A 24,769-nucleotide genomic window follows, 5' to 3' on the forward strand; every position below is an offset into this window, starting at 1 on the left:
CCCTGAAACACACGTAGAACACACCAAGAAACACACATAGAACACACGCTGAAACACACGTACAACACAACCTGAAACACACATAGAACACACCTAGAAACACACATAGAACACACCGAGAAACACAACTAGAACACACCCTGAAACACACGTAGAACACACTGAGAAACACACGTAGAACACACCGAGAAACACAACTAGAACACAACCAGAAACACATGTAGAACACACCCTGAAAAACACATAGAACACACCAAGAAACACAACTAGAACACACCCAGAAACACACGTAGAACATACCTAGAAACACACGTAGAACACACCCTGAAACACACGTGGAACACACCCTGAAACACACGTAGAACACACCCAGAAACACACATAGAACACACCCTGAAACACACGTAGAACACACCCTGAAACACACATAGAACACACCCTGAAACACAGGTAGAACACACCCAGAAACACACGTAGAACACACCCTGAAACACACGCAGAACACACCCTGAAACACACGTAGAACACACCCTGAAACACATGTAGAACACACCCAGAAAAACACGTAGAACACACCCAGAAACACACATAGAACACACCCTGAAACACACGTAGAACACGCCCTGAAACACACGTAGAACACACCCTGAAACACACGTAGAACACACCCAGAAACACACGTAGAACACACCCTGAAACACAACTAGAACACACCCTGAAACACATGTAGAACACACCCTGAAATACACGTAGAACACACCCAGAAACACACATAGAACACACCCTGAAACACACGTAGAACACACCCAGAAACACACGTAGAACACACCCTGAAACACAACTAGAACACACCCTGAAACACATGTAGAACACACCCTGAAATACACGTAGAACACACCCTGAAACACAACTAGAACACACCCTGAAACACACGTAGAACACACCCTGAAACACACATAGAACACACCCGGAAACACATGTAGAACACACCCTGAAACACATGTAGAACACACCCAGAAACACACGTAGAACACACCCAGAAACACATGTAGCACACGCCCTGAAACACACATAGAACACACCCAGAAACACACATAGAACACACCAAGAAACAAAACTAGAACACACCCAGAAACACACATAGAACACACTTAGAAACACATGTAGAACACACCCTGAAACACACGTAGAACACACCTAGAAACACACATAGAACACACCGAGAAACACAACTAGAACACACCCTGAAACACACGTAGAACACACCGAGAAACACAACTAGAACACAACCAGAAACACATGTAGAACACACCCTGAAAAACACATAGAACACACCAAGAAACACAACTAGAACACACCCAGAAACACACGTAGAACATACCTAGAAACACACGTAGAACAGACCCTGAAACACACGTGGAACACACCCTGAAACACACGTAGAACACACCCAGAAACACACATAGAACACACCCTGAAACACACGTAGAACACACCCTGAAACACACATAGAACACACCCTGAAACACAGGTAGAACACACCCAGAAACACACGTAGAACACACCCTGAAACACATGTAGAACACACCCAGAAAAACACGTAGAACACACCCTGAAACACACGTAGAACACACCCTGAAACACAACTAGAACACAACCTGAAACACACATAGAACACACCCTGAAACACAACTAGAACACACCCTGAAACACACATAGAACACACCCTGAAACACAACTAGAACACACCCTGAAACACACATAGAACACACCCTGAAACACACGTAGAACACACCAAGAAACACACATAGAACACACGCTGAAACACACGTACAACACAACCTGAAACACACATAGAACACACCTAGAAACACACATAGAACACACTGAGAAACACAACTAGAACACACCCTGAAACACACGTAGAACACACTGAGAAACACACGTAGAACACACCGAGAAACACAACTAGAACACAACCAGAAACACATGTAGAACACACCCTGAAACACACGTAGAACACACCCAGAAACACACATAGAACACACTCTTAAACACACGTAGAACACACCCTGAAACACACATAGAACACACCCTGAAACACAGGTAGAACACACCCAGAAACACACGTAGAACACACCCTGAAACACACGTAGAACACACCCTGAAACACACGTAGAACACACCCTGAAACACATGTAGAACACACCCAGAAAAACACGTAGAACACACCCAGAAACACACATAGAACACACCCTGAAACACACGTAGAACACGCCCTGAAACACACGTAGAACACACCCTGAAACACACGTAGAACACACCCAGAAACACACGTAGAACACACCCTGAAACACAACTAGAACACACCCTGAAACACATGTAGAACACACCCAGAAACACACGTAGAACACACCCTGAAACACAACTAGAACACACCCTGAAACACATGTAGAACACACCCTGAAATACACGTAGAACACACCCAGAAACACACATAGAACACACCCTGAAACACACGTAGAACACACCCAGAAACACACGTAGAACACACCCTGAAACACAACTAGAACACACCCTGAAACACATGTAGAACACACCCTGAAATACACGTAGAACACACCCTGAAACACAACTAGAACACACCCTGAAACACATGTAGAACACACCCTGAAACACACATAGAACACACCCAGAAACACATGTAGAACACACCCTGAAACACATGTAGAACACACCCAGAAACACACGTAGAACACACCCTGAAAAACACGAAGAACACACCCAGAAACACACGTAGAACACACCCTGAAACACACGTAGAACACACCCTGAAACACACGTAGAACACACCCAGAAACACAGGTAGAACACACCCTGAAACACATGTAGAACACACCCTGAAACACACATAGAACACACCCAGAAACACACATAGAACACACCAAGAAACACACATAGAACACACCCTGAAACACACGTAGAACACAACCTGAAACACACATAGAACACACCGAGAAACACAACTAGAACACACCCTGAAAGACACGTAGAACACACCCAGAAACACAACTAGAACACACCGAGAAACACAACCAGAACACACCCTGAAACACACGTAGAACACACCCAGAAAAACACATAGAACACACCCTGAAACACACGTAGAACACGCCCTGAAACACACGTAGAACACACCCAGAAACACATGTAGAACACACCCTGAAACACACATAGAACACACCCTGAAACACAACTAGAACACACCCTGAAACACACGTAGAACACACCCTGAAACACACATAGAACACACATAGAAACACACATAGAAAACACCCAGAAAAAGACGTAGAACACACCCTGAAACACACAACTAGAAAACACTCTGAAACACACATAGAACACACCCTGAAACACACGTAGAACACACCCTGAAACACAACTAGAACACACCCTGAAACACACATAGAACACACCCTGAAACACAACTAGAACACACCCTGAAACACACATAGAACACACCCTGAAACACACGTAGAACACACCCAGAAACATACATAGAACACACCCAGAAACACACATAGAACACACCCTGAAACACACGTTGAACACACCCTGAAACATACGTAGAACACACCCAGAAACACACATAGAACACACCCAGAAATACACATAGAACACACCCAGAAACACAACTAAAAGACACCCTGAAACACATGTAGAACACACCGAGAAACACAACTAGAACACACCCGGAAACACATGTAGAACACAACCTGAAACACACGTAGAACACACCAAGAAACACATGTAGAACATACCCAGAAACACACATAAAACACACCAAGAAACACACGTAGAACAAACCCAGAAACACATGTAGCACACACCCTGAAACACACATAGAACACACCCTGAAACACACATAGAACACACCAAGAAACACAACTAGAACACACCCAGAAACACACATAGAACACACCTAGAAACACATGTAGAACACACCCTGAAACACACGTAGAACACACCTAGAAACACACATAGAACACACCAAGAAACACAACTAGAACACACCCTGAAACACACGTAGAACACACTGAGAAACACACGTAGAACACACCGAGAAACACAACTAGAACACAACCAGAAACACATGTAGAACACACCCTGAAAAACACATAGAACACACCAAGAAACACAACTCGAACACACCCAGAAACACACGTAGAACATACCTAGAAACACACGTAGAACACACCCTGAAACACACGTGGAACACACCCTGAAACACACGTAGAACACACCCAGAAACACACATAGAACACACCCTGAAACACACGTAGAACACACCCTGAAACACACGTAGAACACACCCAGAAACATACATAGAACACACCGAGAAACACACATAGAACACACCCAGAAATACACATAGAACACACCCAGAAAAAAAACTAAAAGACACCCTGAAACACATGTAGAACACACCGAGAAACACAACTAGAACACACCCGGAAACACATGTAGAACACAACCTGAAACACACATAGAACACACCAAGAAACACATGTAGAACATACCCAGAAACACACATAGAACACACCAAGAAACACACGTAGAAAAAACCCAGAAACACATGTAGCACACACCCTGAAACACACATAGAACACACCCAGAAACACACATAGAACACACCAAGAAACACAACTAGAACACACCCTGAAACACACATAGAACGCACCTAGAAACACATGTAGAACACACACTGAAACACACGTAGAACACACCGAGAAACACACGTAGAACACACCGAGAAACACAACTAGAACACAACCAGAAACACATGTAGAACACACCCTGAAAAACACATAGAACACACCAAGAAACACAACTAGAACACACCCAGAAACACACGTAGAACATACCTAGAAACACACGTAGAACACACCCTGAAACACACGTGGAACACACCCTGAAACACACATAGAACACACCCTGAAACACAGGTAGAACACACCCAGAAACACACGTAGAACACACCCAGAAACACACGTAGAACACACCCTGAAACACACGTAGAACACACCCTGAAACACATGTAGAACACACCCAGAAAAACACGTAGAACACACCCAGAAACACACATAGAACACACCCTGAAACACACGTAGAACACACCCTGAAACACACGTAGAACACACCCTGAAACACACGTAGAACACACCCAGAAACACACGTAGAACACACCCAGAAACACACGTAAAACACACCCTGAAACACATGTAGAACACACCCTGAAATACACTTAGAACACACCCTGAAACACACATAGAACACACCCAGAAACACATGTAGAACACACCCTGAAACACATGTAGAACACACCCAGAAACACACGTAGAACACACCCAGAAACACACGTAGAACACACCCTGAAACACACGTAGAACACACCCTGAAACACACGTAGAACACACCCTGAAACACACGTAGAACACACCCTGAAACACATGTAGAACACACCCAGAAACACACGTAGAACACACCCTGAAAATCATGTAGAACACACCCTGAAACACACATAGAACACACCCAGAAACACACATAGAACACACCAAGAAACACACATAGAACACACCCTGAAACACACGTAGAACACAACCTGAAACACACATAGAACACAGCTAGAAACACACATAGAACACACCTAGAAACACAACTAGAACACACCCTGAAAGACACGTAGAACACACCCAGAAACACAACTAGAACACACCGAGAAACACAACCAGAACACACCCTGAAACACACGTAGAACACACCCAGAAAAACACAAAGAACACACCCTGAAACACACGTAGAACACGCCCTGAAACACACATAGAACACACCCAGAAACACATGTAGAACACACCCTGAAACACACATAGAACACACCCTGAAACACAACTAGAACACACCCTGAAACACACGTAGAACACACCCTGAAACACACGTAGAACACACCCTGAAACACACATTGAATACACCAAGAAACACAACTAGAACACAACCTGAAACACACATAGAAAACACCCAGAAAAAGACGTAGAACACACCCTGAAACACACAACTAGAAAACACTCTGAAACACACATAGAACACACCCTGAAACACACGTAGAACACACCCTGAAACACAACTAGAACACACCCTGAAACACACATAGAACACACCCTGAAACACAACTAGAACACACCCAGAAACATACATAGAACACACCCAGAAACACACATAGAACACACCCTGAAACACACGTTGAACACACCCTGAAACACACGTAGAACACACCCTGAAACACACATTGAATACGCCAAGAAACACAACTAGAACACAACCTGAAACACACATAGAAAACACCCAGAAAAAGACGTAGAACACACCCTGAAACACACAACTAGAAAACACTCTGAAACACACATAGAACACACCCTGAAACACACGTAGAACACACCCTGAAACACAACTAGAACACACCCTGAAACACACATAGAACACACCCTGAAACACACGTAGAACACACCCAGAAACATACATAGAACACACCCAGAAACACACATAGAACACACCCTGAAACACACGTTGAACACACCCTGAAACATACGTAGAACACACCCAGAAACACACATAGAACACACCCAGAAATACACATAGAACACACCCAGAAACACAACTAAAAGACACCCTGAAACACATGTAGAACACACCGAGAAACACAACTAGAACACACCCGGAAACACATGTAGAACACAACCTGAAACACACGTAGAACACACCAAGAAACACATGTAGAACATACCCAGAAACACACATAGAACACACCAAGAAACACACGTAGAACAGACCCAGAAACACACATAGAACACACCTAGAAACACATGTAGAACACACCCTGAAACACACGTAGAACACACCTAGAAACACACATAGAACACACCAAGAAACACAACTAGAACACACCCTGAAACACACGTAGAACACACTGAGAAACACACGTAGAACACACCGAGAAACACAACTAGAACACAACCAGAAACACATGTAGAACACACCCTGAAAAACACATAGAACACACCAAGAAACACAACTCGAACACACCCAGAAACACACGTAGAACATACCTAGAAACACACGTAGAACACACCCTGAAACACACGTGGAACACACCCTGAAACACACGTAGAACACACCCAGAAACACACATAGAACACACCCTGAAACACACGTAGAACACACCCTGAAACACACGTAGAACACACCCAGAAACATACATAGAACACACCGAGAAACACACATAGAACACACCCAGAAATACACATAGAACACACCCAGAAAAAAAACTAAAAGACACCCTGAAACACATGTAGAACACACCGAGAAACACAACTAGAACACACCCGGAAACACATGTAGAACACAACCTGAAACACACATAGAACACACCAAGAAACACATGTAGAACATACCCAGAAACACACATAGATCACACCAAGAAACACAGGTAGAACACACCCTGAAACACACGTAGAACACACCCTGAAACACACGTAGAACACACCCTGAAACACACGTAGAACACACCCTGAAACACATGTAGAACACACCCAGAAAAACACGTAGAACACACCCAGAAACACACATAGAACACACCCTGAAACACACGTAGAACACACCCTGAAACACACGTAGAACACACCCTGAAACACACGTAGAACACACCCAGAAACACACGTAGAACACACCCAGAAACACACGTAGAACACACCCTGAAACACATGTAGAACACACCCTGAAATACACTTAGAACACACCCTGAAACACACATAGAACACACCCAGAAACACATGTAGAACACACCCTGAAACACACGTAGAACACACCCTGAAACACATGTAGAACACACCCAGAAACACACGTAGAACACACCCTGAAAATCATGTAGAACACACCCTGAAACACACATAGAACACACCCAGAAACACACGTAGAACACACCCAGAAACACACGTAGAACACACCCTGAAACACATGTAGAACACACCCTGAAATACACTTAGAACACACCCTGAAACACACATAGAACACACCCAGAAACACATGTAGAACACACCCTGAAACACATGTAGACCACACCCAGAAACACACGTAGAACACACCCAGAAACACACGTAGAACACACCCAGAAACACACGTAGAACACACCCTGAAACACACGTAGAACACACCCAGAAACACACGTAGAACACACCCAGAAACACACGTAGAACACACCCTGAAACACACGTAGAACACACCCAGAAACACATGTAGAACACACCCAGAAACACATGTAGAACACACCCTGAAACACACGTAGAACACACCCAGAAACACACGTAGAACACACCCTGAAACACACGTAGAACACACCCTGAAACACATGTAGAACACACCCAGAAACACACGTAGAACACACCCTGAAAATCATGTAGAACACACCCTGAAACACACATAGAACACACCCAGAAACACACGTAGAACACACCCAGAAACACACGTAGAACACACCCTGAAACACATGTAGAACACACCCTGAAATACACTTAGAACACACCCTGAAACACACATAGAACACACCCAGAAACACATGTAGAACACACCCTGAAACACATGTAGAACACACCCAGAAACACACGTAGAACACACCCAGAAACACACGTAGAACACACCCAGAAACACACGTAGAACACACCCTGAAACACACGTAGAACAGACCCAGAAACACACGTAGAACACACCCAGAAACACACGTAGAACACACCCTGAAACACACGTAGAACACACCCAGAAACACACGTAGAACACACCCAGAAACACACGTAGAACACACCCTGAAACACACGTAGAACACACCCAGAAACACACGTAGAACACACCCTGAAACACACGTAGAACACACCCTGAAACACATGTAGAACACACCCAGAAACACACGTAGAACACACCCTGAAACACACGTAGAACACAACCTGAAACACACATAGAACACAGCTAGAAACACACATAGAACACACCGAGAAACACAACTAGAACACACCCTGAAAGACACGTAGAACACACCCAGAAACACAACTAGAACACACCGAGAAACACAACCAGAACACACCCTGAAACACACGTAGAACACACCCAGAAAAACACATAGAACACACCCTGAAACACACGTAGAACACGCCCTGAAACACACGTAGAACACACCCAGAAACACATGTAGAACACACCCTGAAACACACATAGAACACACCCTGAAACACAACTAGAATAAACCCTGAAACACACGTAGAACACACCCTGAAACACACGTAGAACACACCAAGAAACACACATAGAACACACCGAGAAACACAACTAGAACACACCTAGAAACACATGTAGAACACACCCTGAAACACACATAGAATACACCAAGAAACACAACTAGAACACAACCTGAAACACACATAGAAAACACCCAGAAAAAGACGTAGAACACACCCTGAAACACAACTAGAAAACAGTCTGAAACACACATAGAACACAACCTGAAACACACGTAGAACACACCCTGAAACACAACTAGAACACACCCTGAAACACACAGAACACACCCTGAAACACAACTAGAACACACCCTGAAACACACATAGAACACACCCAGAAAAACAACTAAAAGACACCCTGAAACACATGTAGAACACACCGAGAAACACAACTAGAACACACCCGGAAACACATGTAGAACACAACCTGAAACACACATAGAACAAACCAAGAAACACATGTAGAACATACCCAGAAACACACATAGAACACACCAAGAAACACACGTAGAACAAACCCAGAAACACATGTAGCACACACCCTGAAACACACATAGAACACACCCAGAAACACAACTAGAACACACCCAGAAACACACATAGAACGCACCTAGAAACACATGTAGAACACACCCTGAAACACACGTAGAACACACCGAGAAACACACGTAGAACACACCGAGAAACACAACTAGAACACAACCAGAAACACATGTAGAACACACCGAGAAACACAACTAGAACACAACCAGAAACACACGTAGAACATACCTAGAAACACACGTAGAACACACCCTGAAACACACGTGGAACACACCCTGAAACACACGTAGAACACACCCTGAAACACAGGTACAACACACCCAGAAACACACGTAGAACACACCCTGAAACACACGTACAACACACCCTGAAACACACGTAGAACACACCCTGAAACACATGTAGAACACACCCAGAAAAACACGTAGAACACACCCAGAAACACACATAGAACACACCCTGAAACACACGTAGAACACACCCTGAAACACACGTAGAACACACCCTGAAACACACGTAGAACACACCCAGAAACACACGTAGAACACACCCAGAAACACACGTAGAACACACCCTGAAACACATGTAGAACACACCCTGAAATACACTTAGAACACACCCTGAAACACACATAGAACACACCCAGAAACACATGTAGAACACACCCTGAAACACATGTAGAACACACCCAGAAACACACGTAGAACACACCCAGAAAATCACATAGAACACACCCTGAAACACACGTAGAACACACCCAGAAACACACGTAGAACACACCCTGAAACACACGTAGAACACACCCTGAAACACATGTAGAACACACCCAGAAACACACGTAGAACACACCCTGTAAATCATGTAGAACACACCCTGAAACACACATAGAACACACCCAGAAACACACATAGAACACACCAAGAAACACACATAGAACACACCCTGAAACACACGTAGAACACAACCTGAAACACACATAGAACACAGCTAGAAACACAGGTAGAACACACCGAGAAACACAACTAGAACACACCCTGAAAGACACGTAGAACACACCCAGAAACACAACTAGAACACACCGAGAAACACAACCAGAACACACCCTGAAACACACGTAGAACACACCCAGAAACACACGTAGAACACACCCAGAAACACACGTAGAACACACCCTGAAACACACGTAGAACACACCCAGAAACACACGTAGAACACACCCAGAAACACACGTAGAACACACCCTGAAACACACGTAGAACACACCCAGAAACACACGTAGAACACACCCTGAAACACATGTAGAACACACCCAGAAACACACGTAGAACACACCCTGAAAATCATGTAGAACACACCCTGAAACACACATAGAACACACCCAGAAACACACGTAGAACACACCAAGAAACACACATAGAACACACCCTGAAACACACGTAGAACACAACCTGAAACACACATAGAACACAGCTAGAAATACAGGTAGAACACACCGAGAAACACAACTAGAACACACCCTGAAAGACACGTAGAACACACCCAGAAACACAACTAGAACACACCGAGAAACACAACCAGAACACACCCTGAAACACACGTAGAACACACCCAGAAACACACGTAGAACACACCCAGAAACACACGTAGAACACACCCTGAAACACACGTAGAACACACCCAGAAACACACGTAGAACACACCCAGAAACACACGTAGAACACACCCTGAAACACACGTAGAACACACCCAGAAACACACGTAGAACACACCCTGAAACACATGTAGAACACACCCAGAAACACACGTAGAACACACCCTGAAAATCATGTAGAACACACCCTGAAACACACATAGAACACACCCAGAAACACACGTAGAACACACCCAGAAACACACGTAGAACACACCCTGAAACACATGTAGAACACACCCTGAAATACACTTAGAACACACCCTGAAACACACATAGAACACACCCAGAAACACATGTAGAACACACCCTGAAACACATGTAGAACACACCCAGAAACACACGTAGAACACACCCAGAAACACACGTAGAACACACCCAGAAACACACGTAGAACACACCCTGAAACACACGTAGAACACACCCAGAAACACACGTAGAACACACCCAGAAACACACGTAGAACACACCCTGAAACACACGTAGAACACACCCAGAAACACACGTAGAACACACCCAGAAACACACGTAGAACACACCCTGAAACACACGTAGAACACACCCAGAAACACACGTAGAACACACCCTGAAACACACGTAGAACACACCCTGAAACACATGTAGAACACACCCAGAAACACACGTAGAACACACCCTGAAACACACGTAGAACACACCCAGAAACACACATAGAACACAGCTAGAAACACACATAGAACACACCGAGAAACACAACTAGAACACACCCTGAAAGACACGTAGAACACACCCAGAAACACAACTAGAACACACCGAGAAACACAACCAGAACACACCCTGAAACACACGTAGAACACACCCAGAAAAACACATAGAACACACCCTGAAACACACGTAGAACACGCCCTGAAACACACGTAGAACACACCCAGAAACACATGTAGAACACACCCAGAAAAACACATAGAACACACCCTGAAACACACGTAGAACACACCCTGAAACACACATAGAACACACCCTGAAACACAACTAGAATAAACCCTGAAACACACGTAGAACACACCCTGAAACACACGTAGAACACACCAAGAAACACACATAGAACACACCGAGAAACACAACTAGAACACACCTAGAAACACATGTAGAACACACCCTGAAACACACATAGAATACACCAAGAAACACAACTAGAACACAACCTGAAACACACATAGAAAACACCCAGAAAAAGACGTAGAACACACCCTGAAACACAACTAGAAAACAGTCTGAAACACACATAGAACACAACCTGAAACACACGTAGAACACACCCTGAAACACAACTAGAACACACCCTGAAACACACAGAACACACCCTGAAACACAACTAGAACACACCCTGAAACACACTTAGAACACACCCAGAAATACACATAGAACACACCCAGAAAAACAACTAAAAGACACCCTGAAACACATGTAGAACACACCGAGAAACACAACTAGAACACACCCGGAAACACATGTAGAACACAACCTGAAACACACATAGAACAAACCAAGAAACACATGTAGAACATACCCAGAAACACACATAGAACACACCAAGAAACACACGTAGAACAAACCAAGAAACACATGTAGCACACACCCTGAAACACACATAGAACACACCCAGAAACACACATAGAACACACCAAGAAACACAACTAGAACACACCCAGAAACACACATAGAACGCACCTAGAAACACATGTAGAACACACCCTGAAACACACGTAGAACACACCGAGAAACACACGTAGAACACACCGAGAAACACAACTAGAACACAACCAGAAACACATGTAGAACACACCGAGAAACACAACTAGAACACAACCAGAAACACACATAGAACACACCCTGAAAAACACATAGAACACACCAAGAAACACAACTAGAACACACCCAGAAACACACGTAGAACATACCTAGAAACACACGTAGAACACACCCTGAAACACACGTGGAACACACCCTGAAACACACGTAGAACACACCCTGAAACACAGGTACAACACACCCAGAAACACACGTAGAACACACCCTGAAACACACGTAGAACACACCCTGAAACACACGTAGAACACACCCTGAAACACATGTAGAACACACCCAGAAAAACACGTAGAACACACCCAGAAACACACATAGAACACACCCTGAAACACACGTAGAACACACCCTGAAACACACGTAGAACACACCCTGAAACACACGTAGAACACACCCAGAAACACACGTAGAACACACCCAGAAACACACGTAGAACACACCCTGAAACACATGTAGAACACACCCTGAAATACACTTAGAACACACCCTGAAACACACATAGAACACACCCAGAAACACATGTAGAACACACCCTGAAACACATGTAGAACACACCCAGAAACACACGTAGAACACACCCAGAAAATCACATAGAACACACCCTGAAACACACGTAGAACACACCCAGAAACACACGTAGAACACACCCTGAAACACACGTAGAACACACCCTGAAACACATGTAGAACACACCCAGAAACACACGTAGAACACACCCTGTAAATCATGTAGAACACACCCTGAAACACACATAGAACACACCCAGAAACACACATAGAACACACCAAGAAACACACATAGAACACACCCTGAAACACACGTAGAACACAACCTGAAACACACATAGAACACAGCTAGAAACACAGGTAGAACACACCGAGAAACACAACTAGAACACACCCTGAAAGACACGTAGAACACACCCAGAAACACAACTAGAACACACCGAGAAACACAACCAGAACACACCCTGAAACACACGTAGAACACACCCAGAAAAACACATAGAACACACCCTGAAACACACGTAGAACACGCCCTGAAACACACGTAGAACACACCCAGAAACACATGTAGAACACACCCTGAAACACACATAGAACACACCCTGAAACACAACTAGAATAAACCCTGAAACACACGTAGAACACACCCTGAAACACACGTAGAACACACCAAGAAACACACATAGAACACACCGAGAAACACAACTAGAACACACCTAGAAACACATGTAGAACACACCCTGAAACACACATAGAATACACCAAGAAACACAACTAGAACACAACCTGAAACACACATAGAAAACACCCAGAAAAAGACGTAGAACACACCCTGAAACACAACTAGAAAACAGTCTGAAACACACATAGAACACAACCTGAAACACACGTAGAACACACCCTGAAACACAACTAGAACACACCCTGAAACACACAGAACACACCCTGAAACACAACTAGAACACACCCTGAAACACACATAGAACACACCCAGAAACATACATAGAACACACCCAGAAACACACATAGAACACACCCAGAAACACACATAGAACACACCCTGAAACACACGTAGAACACACCCAGAAACACACATAGAACACACCCAGAAACATACATAGAACACACCCAGAAACACACGTAGAACACACCCTGAAACACACGTAGAACACACCCTGAAACACACGTAGAACACACCCAGAAACATACATAGAACACACCCAGAAACACATGTAGAACACACCCTGAAACACACGTAGAACACACCCAGAAACATACATAGAACACACCCAGAAACACACATAGACCACACCCAGAAACACACATAGAACACACCCTGAAACACACGTAGAACACACCCAGAAACACACATAGAACACACCCAGAAACATACATAGAACACACCCAGAAACACATGTAGAACACACCCTGAAACACACGTAGAACACACCCAGAAACATACATAGAACACACCCAGAAACACACATAGAACACACCCAGAAACACACGTTGAACACACCCTGAAACATACGTAGAACACACCCAGAAACACACATAGAACACACCCAGAAATACACATAGAACACACCCAGAAACACAACTAAAAGACACCCTGAAACACATGTAGAACACACCGAGAAACACAACTAGAACACACCCGGAAACACACGTAGAACACAACCTGAAACACACATAGAACACACCAAGAAACACACGTAGAACAAACCCAGAAACACATGTAGCACACACCCTGAAACACACATAGAACACACCCAGAAACACACATAGAACACACCAAGAAACACAACTAGAACACACCCAGAAACACACATAGAACACACCTAGAAACACATGTAGAACACACCCTGAAACACACGTAGAATACACCTAGAAACACACATAGAACACACCGAGAAACACAACTAGAACACACCCTGAAACACACGTAGAACACACCGAGAAACATACGTAGAACACACCGAGAAACACAACTAGAACACAACCAGAAACACATGTAGAACACACCCTGAAAAACACATAGAACACACCAAGAAACACAACTAGAACACACCGAGAAACACACGTAGAACACACCTAGAAACACACGTAGAACACACCCTGAAACACACGTGGAACACACCCTGAAACACACGTAGAACAAACCCAGAAACACACATAGAACACACCCTGAAACACACGTAGAACACACCCTGAAACACACATAGAACACACCCTGAAACACAGTTAGAACACACCCAGAAACACACGTAGAACACACCCAGAAACACACGTAGAACACACCCTGAAACACACGTAGAACACACCCAGAAAAACACGTAGAACACACCCAGAAACACACATAGAACACACCCTGAAACACACGTAGAACACACCCTGAAACACACGTAGAACACACCCTGAAACACACGTAGAACACACCCAGAAAAACACGTAGAACACACCCAGAAACACACATAGAACACACCCTGAAACACACGTAGAACACACCCTGAAAAACACATAGAACACACCCAGAAAATCACATAGAACACACCCAGAAACACACATAGAACACACCAAGAAACACAACTAGAACACACCCTGAAACACACGTAGAACACACCCTGAAACACACGTATAACACACCCAGAAACACACATAGAACACACCAAGAAACACACGTAGAACACACCCTGAAACACACGTAGAACACACCCTGAAACACATGTAGAACACACCCTGAAACACATGTAGAACACACCCTGAAACACACATAGAACACACCCAGAAACACACGTAGAACACACCCTGAAACACAACTAGAACACACCCAGAAACACACGTAGAACACACCCTGAAACACACGTAGAACACACCCTGAAACACACGTAGAACACACCCTGAAACACACGTAGAACACACCCTGAAACACACATAGAACACACCCTGAAACACACGTAGAACACACCCTGAAACACACATAGAACACACCCTGAAACACACGTAGAACACACCCTGAAACACACATAGAACACATCCAGAAACACATGTAGAACACACCCTGAAACACACGTAGAACACACCCTGAAACACACGTAGAACACACCTAGAAACACACATAGAACACACCCAGAAACACACATAGAACACACCCAGAAACACATGTAGAACACACCCTGAAACACACGTAGAACACCCCCAGAAACACACGTAGAACACACCTAGAAAGACACATTGAACACACCCAGAAACACACATAGAACACACCCAGAAACACATGTAGAACACACCCTGAAACACACGTAGAACACACCTAGAAACACACATAGAACACACCCAGAAACACACATAGAACACACCCTGAAACACACATAGAACACACCCTGAAACACACGTAGGACACACCCTGAAACACACGTAGAACACACCCAGAAACACACGTAGAACACACCCTGAAACACACGTAGAACACACCCTGAAACACATGTAGAACACACCCAGAAACACACCCAGAAACACACATAGAACACACCCTGAAACACACGTAGAACACACCCTGAAACACACGTAGAACACAACCAGAAACACACATAGAACACACCCAGAAACACACCCAGAAACACACGTAGAACACACCCTGAAACACACGTAGAACACACCCTGAAACACACATAGAACACACCCTGAAACACACGTAGAACACACCCTGAAACACACATAGAACACACCCTGAAACACACGTAGAAAACACCCTGAAACACACATAGAACACACCCTGAAACACACGTAGAACACACCCTGAAACACACGTAGAACACACCCTGAAACACAACTAGAACACACCCTGAAACACACGTAGAACGCACCCTGAAACACACGTAGAACACACCCAGAAAAAGACGTAGAACACACCCAGAAACACACATAGAACACACCCTGAAACACACTTAGAACACACCCTGAAACACATGTAGAACACACCCTGAAACACATGTAGAACACACCCTGAAACACAACTAAAAGACACCCTGAAACACATGTAGAACACACCCTGAAACACACGTAGAACACACCCTGAAACACACGTAGCACACACCCTGAAACACACTTAGAACACACCCTGAAACACATGTAGAACACACCCTGAAACACATGTAGAACACACCCTGAAACACACGTAGAACACACCTAGAAACACACATAGAACACACCCTGAAACACACATATAACACACCCAGAAACACACATAGAACACACCCTGAAACACACGTAGAACACACCTAGAAACACACATAGAACACACCCAGAAACACACATAGAACACACCCAGAAACACATGTAGACCACACCCTGAGACACACGTAGAACACACCTAGAAACACACATAGAACACACCCTGAAACACACGTAGAACACACCTAGAAACACACATATAACACACCATGAAACACACGTAGAACACACCCTGAAACACACGTAGAACACACCCAGAAACACACATAGAACACACCAAGTAACAGAACTAGAACACACCCAGAAGCACATGTAGAACACACCCAGAAACACACATAGAACACACCCAGAAACGCACATAGAACACACCCAGAAACACATGTAGAACACACATAGAAACACACATAGCACACACCAAGTAACAGAACTAGAACACACCCTGAAACACACGTAGAACACACCCAGAAACACACGTAGAACACACCCAGAAACACATGTAGAACACACCCAGAAACACACATAGAACACACATAGAAACACACGTAGAACACACCCTGAAACACATGTAGAATACACCCTGAAACACACATAGAACACACCCTGAAACACACGTAGAACACACCCTGAAACACACGTAGAACACACCCAGAAACACACGTAGAACACACCCAGAAACACATGTAGAACACACCCAGAAACACACATAGAAAACACATAGAAACACACATAGAACACACCCAGAAACACATGTAGAACACACCCAGAAACACACGTAGAACACACCCTGAAACACACGTAGAACACACCCAGAAACACACATAGAACACACCCTGAAACACACGTAGAACACACCCTGAAACACACGTAGAATACACCCTGAAACACACGTAGAACACACCCAGAAACACACATAGAACACACCCAGAAACACACGTAGAACACACCCTGAAACACACGTAGAACAGACCTAGAAACACACATAGAACACACCTAGAAACACACATAGAACACACCCTGAAACACACGTAGAACACACCCTGAAACACACGTAGAACACACCCAGAAACACACGTAGAACACACCCTGAAACACACGTAGAACACACCCTGAAACACACGTAGAACACACCCTGAAACACACGTAGAACACACCCTGAAACACACGTAGAACACACCCAGAAACACACGTAGAACACACCCAGAAACACACGTAGAACACACCCTGAAACACACGTAGAACACACCTAGAAACACACATAGAACACACCCAGAAACACACATAGAACACACCCTGAAACACACGTAGAACACACCCTGAAGCACACGTAGAACACACCCAGAAACACACGTAGAACACACCCTGAAACACACGTAGAACACACCCTGAAACACATGTAGAACACACCCAGAAACACACGTAGAACACACCCTGAAACACACGTAGAACACACCAAGAAACACAACTAGAACACACCCTGAAACACACGTAGAACACACCCTGAAACACACGTAGAACACACCCTGAAACACACGTGGAACACACCCTGAAACACACATAGAACACACCCAGAAACACATGTAGAACACACCCTGAAAAATACGTAGAACACACCCTGAAACACACGTAGAACACACCCTGAAACACACAGAGAACAGACCCTGAAACACACGTAGAACACACCCTGAAACACACAAAAAACACATCCAGAAACACATGTAGAACACACCCTGAAACACACGTAGAACACACCCTGAAACACACGTAGAACACACCTAGAAACACACATAGAACACACCCAGAAACACACATAGAACACACCCAGAAACACATGTAGAACACACCCTGAAACACACGTAGAACACACCCAGAAACACACGTAGAACACACCCTGAAACACATATAGAACACACCCTGAAACACACGTAGAACACACCTAGAAACACACATAGAACACACCCAGAAACACACATAGAACACACCCTGAAACACACGTAGAACACACCCTGAAACACACGTAGAACACACCCAGAAACACACGTAGAACACACCCTGAAACACATGTAGAACACACCCTGAAACACACGTAGAACACACCTAGAAACACACATAGAACACACCCTGAAACACACATAGAACACACCCTGAAACACACGTAGAACACACCCTGAAACACACGTAGAACACACCCAGAAACACACGTAGAACACACCCTGAAACACATGTAGAACACACCCTGAAACACACGTAGAACACACCTAGAAACACACATAGAACACACCCTGAAACACACATAGAACACACCCTGAAACACATGTAGAACACACCCTGAAACACACGTAGAACACACCTAGAAACACACATAGAACACACCCAAAAACACACGTAGAACACACCCTGAAACACACCCAGAAACACACATAGAACACACCAAGAAACACACATAGAACACACCCAGAAACACATGTAGAACACACCCTGAAACACACGTAGAACACACCTAGAAACACACATAGAACACACCCAAAAACACACGTAGAACACACCCTGAAACACACCAAGAAACACACATAGAACACACCCTGAAACACACGTAGAACACACCTAGAAACACACATAGAACACACCTTGAAACACACATAGAACACACCCAGAAACACATGTAGAACACACCCTGAAACACACGTAGAACACACCTAGAAACACACATAGAACACACCCAGAAACACACATAGAACACACCAAGAAACAGAACTAGAACACACCCAGAAACAAACGTAGAACACACCCTGAAACACATGTAGAACACACCCAGAAACACACGTAGAACACACCCTGAAACACAACTAGAACACACCCAGAAACACACGTAGAACACACCCTGAAACACACGTAGAACACACCCTGAAACACACGTAGAACACACCCTGAAACACACGTAGAACACACCCTGAAACACACATAGAACACACCCTGAAACACACGTAGAACACACCCTGAAACACACATAGAACACACCCTGAAACACACGTAGAACACACCCTGAAACACACATAGAACACATCCAAAAACACATGTAGAACACACCCTGAAACACACGTAGAACACACCCTGAAACACACGTAGAACACACCTAGAAACACACATAGAACACACCCAGAAACACACATAGAACACACCCAGAAACACATGTAGAACACACCCTGAAACACACGTAGAACACCCCCAGAAACACACGTAGAACACACCTAGAAAGACACATTGAACACACCCAGAAACACACATAGAACACACCCAGAAACACATGTAGAACACACCCTGAAACACACGTAGAACACACCTAGAAACACACATAGAACACACCCAGAAACACACATAGAACACACCCTGAAACACACATAGAACACACCCTGAAACACACGTAGGACACACCCTGAAACACACGTAGAACACACCCAGAAACACACGTAGAACACACCCTGAAACACACGTAGAACACACCCTGAAACACATGTAGAACACACCCAGAAACACACCCAGAAACACACATAGAACACACCCTGAAACACACGTAGAACACACCCTGAAACACACGTAGAACACAACCAGAAACACACATAGAACACACCCAGAAACACACCCAGAAACACACGTAGAACACACCCTGAAACACACGTAGAACACACCCTGAAACACACATAGAACACACCCTGAAACACACGTAGAACACACCCTGAAACACACATAGAACACACCCTGAAACACACGTAGAAAACACCCTGAAACACACATAGAACACACCCTGAAACACACGTAGAACACACCCTGAAACACACGTAGAACACACCCTGAAACACAACTAGAACACACCCTGAAACACACGTAGAACGCACCCTGAAACACACGTAGAACACACCCAGAAAAAGACGTAGAACACACCCAGAAACACACATAGAACACACCCTGAAACACACTTAGAACACACCCTGAAACACATGTAGAACACACCCTGAAACACATGTAGAACACACCCTGAAACACAACTAAAAGACACCCTGAAACACATGTAGAACACACCCTGAAACACACGTAGAACACACCCTGAAACACACGTAGCACACACCCTGAAACACACTTAGAACACACCCTGAAACACATGTAGAACACACCCTGAAACACATGTAGAACACACCCTGAAACACACGTAGAACACACCTAGAAACACACATAGAACACACCCTGAAACACACATATAACACACCCAGAAACACACATAGAACACACCCTGAAACACACGTAGAACACACCCTGAAACACACGTAGAACACACCTAGAAACACACATAGAACACACCCAGAAACACACATAGAACACACCCAGAAACACATGTAGACCACACCCTGAGACACACATAGAACACACCTAGAAACACACATAGAACACACCCTGAAACACACGTAGAACACACCTAGAAACACACATATAACACACCATGAAACACACGTAGAACACACCCTGAAACACACGTAGAACACACCCAGAAACACACATAGAACACACCAAGTAACAGAACTAGAACACACCCAGAAGCACATGTAGAACACACCCAGAAACACACATAGAACACACCCAGAAACGCACATAGAACACACCCAGAAACACATGTAGAACACACATAGAAACACACATAGAACACACCAAGTAACAGAACTAGAACACACCCTGAAACACACGTAGAACACACCCAGAAACACACGTAGAACACACCCAGAAACACATGTAGAACACACCCAGAAACACACATAGAACACACATAGAAACACACGTAGAACACACCCTGAAACACATGTAGAATACACCCTGAAACACACATAGAACACACCCTGAAACACACGTAGAACACACCCTGAAACACACGTAGAACACACCCAGAAACACACGTAGAACACACCCAGAAACACATGTAGAACACACCCAGAAACACACATAGAAAACACATAGAAACACACATAGAACACACCCAGAAACACATGTAGAACACACCCAGAAACACACGTAGAACACACCCTGAAACACACGTAGAACACACCCAGAAACACACATAGAACACACCCTGAAACACACGTAGAACACACCCTGAAACACACGTAGAATACACCCTGAAACACACGTAGAACACACCCAGAAACACACATAGAACACACCCAGAAACACACGTAGAACACACCCTGAAACACACGTAGAACAGACCTAGAAACACACATAGAACACACCTAGAAACACACATAGAACACACCCTGAAACACACGTAGAACACACCCTGAAACACACGTAGAACACACCCAGAAACACACGTAGAACACACCCTGAAACACACGTAGAACACACCCTGAAATACACGTAGAACACACCCTGAAACACACGTAGAACACACCCTGAAACACACGTAGAACACACCCAGAAACACACGTAGAACACACCCAGAAACACACGTAGAACACACCCTGAAACACACGTAGAACACACCTAGAAACACACATAGAACACACCCAGAAACACACATAGAACACACCCTGAAACACACGTAGAACACACCCTGAAGCACACGTAGAACACACCCAGAAACACACGTAGAACACACCCTGAAACACACGTAGAACACACCCTGAAACACATGTAGAACACACCCAGAAACACACGTAGAACACACCCTGAAACACACGTAGAACACACCAAGAAACACAACTAGAACACACCCTGAAACACACGTAGAACACACCCTGAAACACACGTAGAACACACCCTGAAACACACGTGGAACACACCCTGAAACACACATAGAACACACCCAGAAACACATGTAGAACACACCCTGAAAAATACGTAGAACACACCCTGAAACACACGTAGAACACACCCTGAAACACACAGAGAACAGACCCTGAAACACACGTAGAACACACCCTGAAACACACAAAAAACACATCCAGAAACACATGTAGAACACACCCTGAAACACACGTAGAACACACCCTGAAACACACGTAGAACACACCTAGAAACACACATAGAACACACCCAGAAACACACATAGAACACACCCAGAAACACATGTAGAACACACCCTGAAACACACGTAGAACACACCCAGAAACACACGTAGAACACACCCTGAAACACATATAGAACACACCCTGAAACACACGTAGAACACACCTAGAAACACACATAGAACACACCCAGAAACACACATAGAACACACCCTGAAACACACGTAGAACACACCCTGAAACACACGTAGAACACACCCAGAAACACACGTAGAACACACCCTGAAACACATGTAGAACACACCCTGAAACACACGTAGAACACACCTAGAAACACACATAGAACACACCCTGAAACACACATAGAACACACCCTGAAACACACGTAGAACACACCCTGAAACACACGTAGAACACACCCAGAAACACACGTAGAACACACCCTGAAACACATGTAGAACACACCCTGAAACACACGTAGAACACACCTAGAAACACACATAGAACACACCCTGAAACACACATAGA

The 24,769-nt window shown here is 44.3% G+C and overlaps 1 protein-coding gene across 1 annotated transcript in view; it reads right to left on the minus strand.

Annotated features, from left to right (window-relative positions):
• LOC306764584 (regulator of G-protein signaling 3-like) overlaps positions 1 to 24,769 on the minus strand; it is a gene marked incomplete at both ends in the record, with an annotated part of 157,519 nt that overhangs the window by 84,598 nt on the left and 48,152 nt on the right. The gene's annotated exons all lie outside the window — the stretch shown is intronic.

Source organism: Telmatherina bonti (assembly GCF_933228915.1).
Source record: "Telmatherina bonti genome assembly, chromosome: 13".
NCBI lineage: Eukaryota > Metazoa > Chordata > Actinopteri > Atheriniformes > Telmatherinidae > Telmatherina > Telmatherina bonti.